Raw genomic sequence first — 8,940 nt, 5'->3', positions numbered from 1 at the left:
TGTATTCAGCTTTCTTGCTCAGCAGGCTTCGTAGAACCCAAGGGGTTTACATTACCCAGATGAGTGTGGATGAAATCTAAGTTCCATCCACTATTGTGGGTGGGCTTGGGCAAGGGAATGAAAATGTTTGCTAAATTTAGATGGCTCATGTAATGCTCACTAACTACAACAACCTGTTTTCAGAACACTAAATTTGGAAAGACAAGCAGTTTCCCTCCTAACCAGCTTCATTCACCACCGAATTGAACAGAATTGAAAACACTTGAGAGCTGTGACCTATTTGAAGTCTTTTCAACTGCAAGATTTCCACTGGACTAGGAGGAGCAAAAATTAGTGTGAACAGCTGTCAAGAGGAAGTCATTACCAATCTCTGTTTTAAAAATAGCCAACAAGTTTGTATTACAGCAAACAATAGATTTTTATTTGGCAAAATTCCCCCACAAATAAATGACGCCCAGCGGTGTGTGTTGCCATTTTATTTTGACAAAAATTGACTGATTTCAAGTGGATGTGAGACTGCCATATTTATGGTTTTGGTTTAATGAAATGCCTAAATTAGGGAATCAATTATTTTCATTGGTATTATTATTACTTGCCTGGAGGAAGAATCAGTTGACTATAGCTTTCTGCCTGAGAATATCTGCCTGGGGGGATCCTTTTGGGGGCTTTTGCATGTAGACCTCCTGAAGAAGTAATTCCTTAACCTATTTTTTTAGTTCATTTTCATCAGGATTTTTTAAAAATCCTTTTCATTTTTCCAAATTTAGAGACGAGAACTCACTGGTCCTCTCTCATGTTTTGTCTGATTTATGTTTTTCCTTTTGTTGATCCTACTGGTTTTTTTTTTTTATCTCTGCTCTTCTATTAATTGTTTTGGTGATTGCTATCGCATTTATTTAATGTCCGTTTCTAATCTTTGTCTTTGCAATGAGAATTGTAAACTGCAGCACCAGTGAAATCCCTACAAGACAACCTGTGCTACATTTGGGGATAAAGAGCTGAATGAATTCCTAGTGCTCTTCAAACCTGCACTTGTTCCTTCCTGAACCCCGGAGGGAAGCTCTTACTTGGCTTTGATGAAGACCTCAATCCTCATCTTGGCTGGCTAAAAGAGACTAAAAACAATAAAACAAAAAACAAATAAGAAGACTCTGTTCCCTTGTAATTCATAAAGTTTATAGAGGCCAAATCACTCATATGAAGATAACTCCAAGGATAGTGCAGAGAGGTTACTGCTGTAACATCTTTTATCGTACTTTCAGTATGATTCAAGGTCTCTATGGAAAAAAATTATAATTTTAAGCTATGAAGTAAAGCTTCATATTATTGTATATATTGATTCATTTGTTTCCTTATCAGTGAATTTGAAATAGGTATGTTTAACTCGCACGTAAGGCAAGCATCCAATTGCTTTGCATGTAACCTTCCAAAGCCTATGCAGGCCTGCTTTGGTAGTTTTCAGAACTTCTATAAAATATGCAAGATTCCAGGGGCGCCTGGGTGGCTCAGTCGTTAAGCGTCTGCCTTCGGCTCAGGTCATGATCCCAGGGTCCTGGGATCGAGCCCCACATCGGGCTCCTCGCTCCGCGGGAAGCCTGCTTCTCCCTCTCCCACTCCCCCTGCTTGTGTTCCCTCTCTCACTGTGTCTCTCTGTGTCAAATAAATAAATAAAATCTTTAAAAAAAAAAAAAAAAAATGCAAGATTCCAGGTCAATAAAGTTGTGAACAGAGTTGTTCTCCTTCCTCTGGTCCCTATTTTAGAGAATATCACCATTATCTAATAGCTAACTAAGCCAGAACGTGGAATAATAACATTCTTTCTGCCTCTTCCCTTTCCCTCACCAAAAGCAACAAGTCAATTCAATCCATGGATCCTCCCTCCCAAATGTCTCTCCAATGCATTTCCTTCTCTCAAGTCTAGATTACTGAAGCAGCTTCCTAACTGATCTCCTTGGCTTTCTGTTATTCCTTTTATGCTCTTCAGCCAGAAAGATACTCATCAAATATAAATATTTTTATGCATCTCCCTCCCCCAATTCATAGTCTCCAGTGCTCCTGATTTCAGGACAAAGTCTAAATACTTAAATGTCATTCAAGACCTTTCTAAATCAATACCTTAATTACTACTTCTCCATTGTCATCTCTCACTACTACTGGCACCTTGAATCTGATGACAATTACTTGGAGTTCCCCAAGTATATCTCATAAATAAGGTTTATATTGATTACATACATTGAAATAATATTTTAGGTATTTAGGTTTAAATAAAATATTAAAATTAAGTTCCCCTTGTTTCTTTTTCTTTATTTAACATGGTTAGTAGAAAATTTAAAATTTTCTAGGATATGCTTTTTATTTCTACTGAGCCAGTATTGCTCAATATGAATTTTAGGTAATGTGCAGACAGGGGATTAAATAAAAATAAATCATATACTAAGAAAAGTTATTCTCTTTATTTCCCTTTAACTCTTCTGATTAGATCAAAGAGAAATACTAGTTTAGTACTAGTTTTTCTCTAATACTACATAATTTCCCCTTTTAACATAGAAAAAGAAACTTCAATAATAAGAGACTTAGAAGGCCATAAAGTCTAGGTGGAATTTAACATGATTTTTGTGTTTGCTTTGTAAATTGCCCTCTATTTAGGTTAGATGGTACTGGTTTTCAATTTATTGTGATGAAATAAGCTTTCATTTATAAATATAGTAATTTAAAACATGAGAATATTTAAATCAAAATATTAAACAAATACTGTATAGACAGCACAGGACTGAAAAAAATCATGGCCAAAGTTTGGAAAATAGCCATACACAATGTAGGGTCTATTCGTGGCCAACCCAGTACACTCAATCTTCTACATTTGATCTGTAAAACCTCTACATATAATACTTAAGATATGACTGCTCAGAGTTTAACTCCAACTTTGATAAGGCCATTGCAACATAAATGCTTCAGCTTCCTTTCTTGTTGCAAACAACTGAATTCAGACGCAGTTGACCAACAACAAGTATGACAGTCAAGGTCCCTAAAAGGTCATCCTAGATCACAAACTGAGATGACCACTCCATTTAAGCCAGGGGAAGATGCTAGCAGTTTCTGGAATTTGAATCTAGAAGGAACTTCGGGGACATTCTGGGTGGGAAAGCTGAGGAGAATAAATGTGGAAATAGTTGGGATGAGGAGAAATGAAGAGTATATGAGCAAATTCCTGAGTTATATCTTAGAGGCCAAGTAGCATAATAAACTCTGGAATAAGACTGTCTGGGCTTGAGTTCTGGTTTGGGCATTTGTTAGCTCTGTGATCCAGGATAAATTGCATAACCTTTCCATAGTTTAGTTTCCTTGTCTGTAAACTCCTTAATAATAGTCACTACCTCAAAAAAAAAAAAAAAAAAAAAAAAAGTCACTACCTCAGAGGCTTTCTATGAGGCCCGTACTAAGTACTAGACCAATATCAGCTATCACTGTCATCATCTACATTGGCACATAATGATGTTCAGAGGAGCATGTAGATATGTGTGTGATTTTAATCTAGAATAGGGGTTAATAAATTGGGACCTGGAGCTCAAGAACATGCAGAAGATAATATATGACAATATTAATCAGGATTAGGTTAAAGATAGACAAATTATCCTAGAGGTAGGCTTTCCAAGGAATCCTTTCCATAAAGTTCCAATCATTGTGGATTATTTCATAGACACTCTGATGACACTGGACCATCCTATAGAAATGTTTCTTTTTAAGGTCTCTAGGAACATAGCTAATAAATGGGTAAATATTATCTCATTTATTGTGATAATGGCACTTCTCTCTGGTTAATAGCTGTTCTTATAACATATCATTAAGACATTTTTCCTATAGTTTTTTTTTTTCCCCATACAGCAGCTGGGGCCTTGGGAATCTAAGAGGAAGAGAAAATGCCTGTAAAAAGGTTTTTTTTTTTTTCCTTTTTGCAATCACATTGATTTTTGTACCCTGAGGTTTCTACTCCCACACATTCCGATGTTGGGTAAATTACTGTAGCAGTAACTTAGACCAGTATTTTGAACTCAAGCATTAATTTGTGCCTTGTTTTGTTCTTCATGTACCTCTTCAAAAATCTTAAGAAACCTATAAGCAGTAAGTTTTAACTTTTTTGAGGGATTGAAAATGCCATTTGAATATCTATTGAAAGCCATGGGGTGTGTCTCCAGAAAGACAAATGTTCTTACATAAACAGAAAATGTTTATACACAATTTCATCAGGTTCAAGGGCTCCCTGAAGCTTACTAACCCCAGGTTAAACATTTCTGTTGTGAGACAAATAAACCATAGGCCAACCTGGAACTACAAAGGTAATGCAGAAAATGTAGCTGAGCAAGGTCCCTGATCCCTGACAACAAGTAACTGTCTAGGTAAAAGGCAGGACAGAAATATATTTAATTTTTAATTATTGTTGGGAAGTGGAATAACTGTCTTCTCTTATGTCTTTACAGTATAGCATCATTATTAAAAATGCTGTGGATCTTAAACTGAGAAAAAGATTACCAACAGAGCTTAAGATTTATAAGACCAATTACAGAGAAGCTGGTTAGATCTTCCTGAAGTCCATGAATGACACCAGGTGAGAATGACTGAAAAGTTTCTGAACGTCTGGTTCAAATCATTCATTGAACCAACCACTTATTGTATACCTAGACCGTGCCAAGCAAAGTTCATGGAGCCTAAGTTAATCTTCCAAGGTCACAAGTTAGCTAGTGGCACAGCCCACCACTCTGTTTTAACTCCTAGGTTGGGACTTTGTCACTATCTGCTATGGCCTCCACAAAAGCATGTCATGGTGAGATAAAATTCATAGTCCACCAGATACTACTTTTGTGTAGAGCTATGTACTAACAAAAGAAGAGCATAGCTCATGTGGCACTTTTAAAGAGATAAGGAATTAAAATGGAAAGCAAGATTTCAAGACATGCAGTGCTTGCCATAAAACAATTTAGCCTAATCTAACTTAATCTGATGTGGTTTTTCCACTGGCCTTGACTATAATTTACTTTTCCTCAATTTTGTTCAAGTACTTTTGCCCAATCTGGTGTTTCACAGAACACTCTTCCCTCAGGATATTTAGTGCACAAAAGATTTTGTGGCTAAATAAGTTTGGGAAATTGTTCCATATTATAGTTTCTGTTTGGTGTTTTAAAAAGCATACAAGATCATTAAAGGTTCTGGGAAGTCCTGCAGTAAAACATAACAGCAAAAATCTTAGTTGCCTTTAAGTCTGTATTTCTCAAAGTCTCTATACCTCAGAACACTTCCCTAATGTAACACTTATTAAAATCCCACACAACTGATGTTCCGCAGCACATGCGACAGGAAAGTCTGCTGTAACTTTACAAGTCTTCAGTCTCCCATTTTCCAATGATTGTTGGAAACGCAGAGCAACTATTTTATGAAAGACTGTTGCTTTGGCATACCCTCTTTTTCAATTCAGCTATGAAAACGATGCTAGCTAAAACCACCCTCCATTTCTGTCTTTCAAGCATTTCTCTCTACATAACACTGGCTTGATGTGCTGTATTATAAGGAAATAATCATATATGGGAACAATTATTTAATTTATTTGAGAATAAAAAATTGAAAACAACATAATCTCTAGTAATAGGGGGATGGATAAGTAAATTATCCATACAATAAAATGTTATCAAAAATCACATTTTTCAAAGACCATTTAATGATGTGGAAAAGTCCGTGATATGTTTTTAGTGACATACATGAGGTACATCATGTTGAGAGCATCATTCCAATTTTGTAATATAGTACACACACACACACACATATATATACATATTTTCACACACACACACACATAAAAAACTTAAAGGGCATACCTTAATAGGTTCAGTTATTTATCTCTGAAAAGACTAAAATTTTTTCTTTATGTTTTTAAGTATTTAAAATAAATTTTACAACAAATATGGTTTTCTTTTAAAACAAAACAAAACAAAAATACTATTGAATATGTGGGTTTTACATCTTCAGCTCAAACTGGAAAAAGACACCAGTTCAAATATGGGCTGATTTAGTCCTCATACATATTTCATCCAAACAGAGGTTACCAAGTAGTTTTGTTTCTTTTACCTCCAAATTATTGTTCTTAGTTCCTCTAATTCCAGGCTCCATGAAGGTAACAGTACTCTTTCCCTGGAATTATGATCCTTTTTCTCAACTAAGATGTTTTTTAAACTAGGATGTTTTTTAAAACTGATTTTGGAAAGACTATTTATACTTCAGAAAAGGTTTGTGTTACTTTCTTATAGGAGATATTTTTTATAGGCAATATGGAACAATATATATGCAAATTTGTACAGTGGGTTCTCCACATAGAAGTACCCTTGAAATAAAAGGATGAAATGGGTCTCAAATTCTAATACTCATGACTTCTGAATTGCTGATCATTTGTAAAGACTCTTTTCTCTTGGCTATAGGTGTGATAGTTTCTATGGTAGAGGAAGTTGGTCAGATGTATTTGAAGGAATATGAGGCAGTTTGCGAGACAATAAGACATTTAAAAGAAGGAGGAATTTTATTGCCTGCCAGAACAAAACTTAGTAGCTTTTAAAGGAAGATGGAATAATCACATTCACTGTAATGTGATTTAACTTAAACGTATATATACATATATATACATATACGTGTATATGTCTAATGTAATGTTATCTTAAATTCTCGCATAAAATTTTTAAAATTACTGAATATATGAAGAAATAGATAAATATGACCAATAATTATGAAATAAAGCAGCCAAAAGAAACAAATCCCAGATGACTCGGATGTTAGAATTAGCAGCACTAATTTTAAATTAACTATTATAAATATATTTAAGAATTTAAAAGGAAAGATGTATATAGGAAATGTACAATGGGAAATCTTCTCAGAAAAATGGAAACTATAAAAGAGAACCAAATGGAATTCCAGAACTAACAAACACACTGTCTGAAATTTAAAAATTGATTGGATTGTATTAACAACTGCATGGACACTGGAAAAAAGAGAAAACTAGTGAACTTGAAGATAGGAAAATAGAAATTATCTACTCTGAAGAACAGAGAGAAAAAAGATTAAAAAAAAAGAAAGAATATATTCTTAGTGACCCATGGGAACTTATAAACTGGTGTAAAGAAAGTGTAATTGGAGCCACAGAAGTAGAGAGATTGAATAGGGCAGAAAAATATATCTGGAAAATTAATGACCTAAAATCCCCCAAATTTGGAACACCAACAACAATCTATAAACACATTGTTGTCATTTGCTGGAAATTAAAAATAAAATGAAAATGAGAGCTATTCATAAATTTCAGTTTTCCAAACTTAACTATCTCTATTCTCAACACATTTTTCTACTTTTAAAACTACTTCAGGGAGCCTATATGAGTGATGTTTCATAAGCATGATAATTTAAATAATCAGAAAAGTAAAGAACTTGAACTCAAATCAAAACTTGCCAAACTTCAAATCCAGTACCTTTTTACAACTGTATTTTAGAAAGTAAGATGACAATATCCTTTTTCCTTTTAGGACTTAACATGAAAGAAATAACTTAGAGAAAAAAAATCTAAGTGTGGATTGGTTGTTTTTCCTATGAGGGTTTTCACCCTGTTGGTTACTATTGGTCTAAATAACCACCTCCACCCACTTCAGACCATAAGCTCCACACAGGTAAGGGATTATTTTTTTGTTCCTTATTCAGGGATATATTTATAGAATGTAGAAGAGTGACTGATACATCATAGGTACTCATTGCATAAGTAAAAGAATGAGATCAAAATGAAGGCAAATGTTTTTGTGATTTTGGTTTATATCATATTTGGCACTTGTTTTGTTAATAAGCCAGATGTAATGTTTTCAGATATTTCCTTGAGATGTTCTAGTGAACATCTTAATGCAGACTATACCAGATAATAGACCTACTGGCCCAAAGTCAGAATTGTAAATAGGTCAGTGATTATTGTTGCTTTCACTGCTCACCTACATACTACTTTACCTGGAGAAAAAAAAAATAAAGAAAAAGGACAATCAAGTCCCCCAAATTCACTGATGCCTCTAATTTAGTCTTCTTGCTGGGGCAGTTTTTCCACAATTTATGCTTCATTTCACGTAGTGTCCTGAAAAATCTATAAAGTGACTTATTGTATCCCAGTTCCTTAATGTTCCTATTGGTGCACTAACAGTCATGTGCATTGTTTCAAAAGTCAGTGCATTATATTATCAATCAGAGTGTAAGAAAGAAAGCAGAAACCACCTTAAGACTTTTCAACAGAGTGAATTTAATTCAGGGAATTTATCACATAGGTGATGGAATTTCTGAGAACGAACAGAGGGGATGATAAGGTAACAGAGTTAAACAGAGTTAAACAACATGAAACCACTACCATCTATAGGCTAGAAAGATGAAACATGCGGCAGTACTACTGCCCAAGGAGTTATTAGATGCAAACCAAGACAAACTTGTCAAGCAATGAAACCAAGGAGCTGGAGCCATAGAGGAGAAGCAACGCTGAGAAGCTGCCTTAGATGGGGAGGAAGGAGGAGAAATGCTCTGGCTTCTCGCTCCCACCCCATTCAACCTCTGGCCAATGTCTTTCTTTGTCAAAACTCAGCCAGAAGACAGCTGATCTGGGACCCTGGGAAACACGGACTGAAGGGCTCCATCTCTCCCTCTACCAGAGAGCTGAGCTCAAGAAAGACAAGGAATGGAGCCAACATACCCAAGCTCCCAGCCACAGCACTTACAGGTGTATCAATTGTTTCCAAAATTTAAAGCATTTTTTTTCCCAAAGGTTCTATGTAGTTTTAACTGTTTGATGCCATGTCGCAACGGTTCTGCAATTCTAATCCATCAGTTACTTTTGGGGGGGAACCTTTACAGGACCATCTGGTAGAGACCATTGGAAACTAGAAAAATCTT

This window comes from Halichoerus grypus, chromosome 11 (genome assembly GCF_964656455.1).
Source record: "Halichoerus grypus chromosome 11, mHalGry1.hap1.1, whole genome shotgun sequence".
NCBI classification, from domain to species: domain Eukaryota; kingdom Metazoa; phylum Chordata; class Mammalia; order Carnivora; family Phocidae; genus Halichoerus; species Halichoerus grypus.
Note: the sequence above shows the minus strand (reverse complement) of the source record.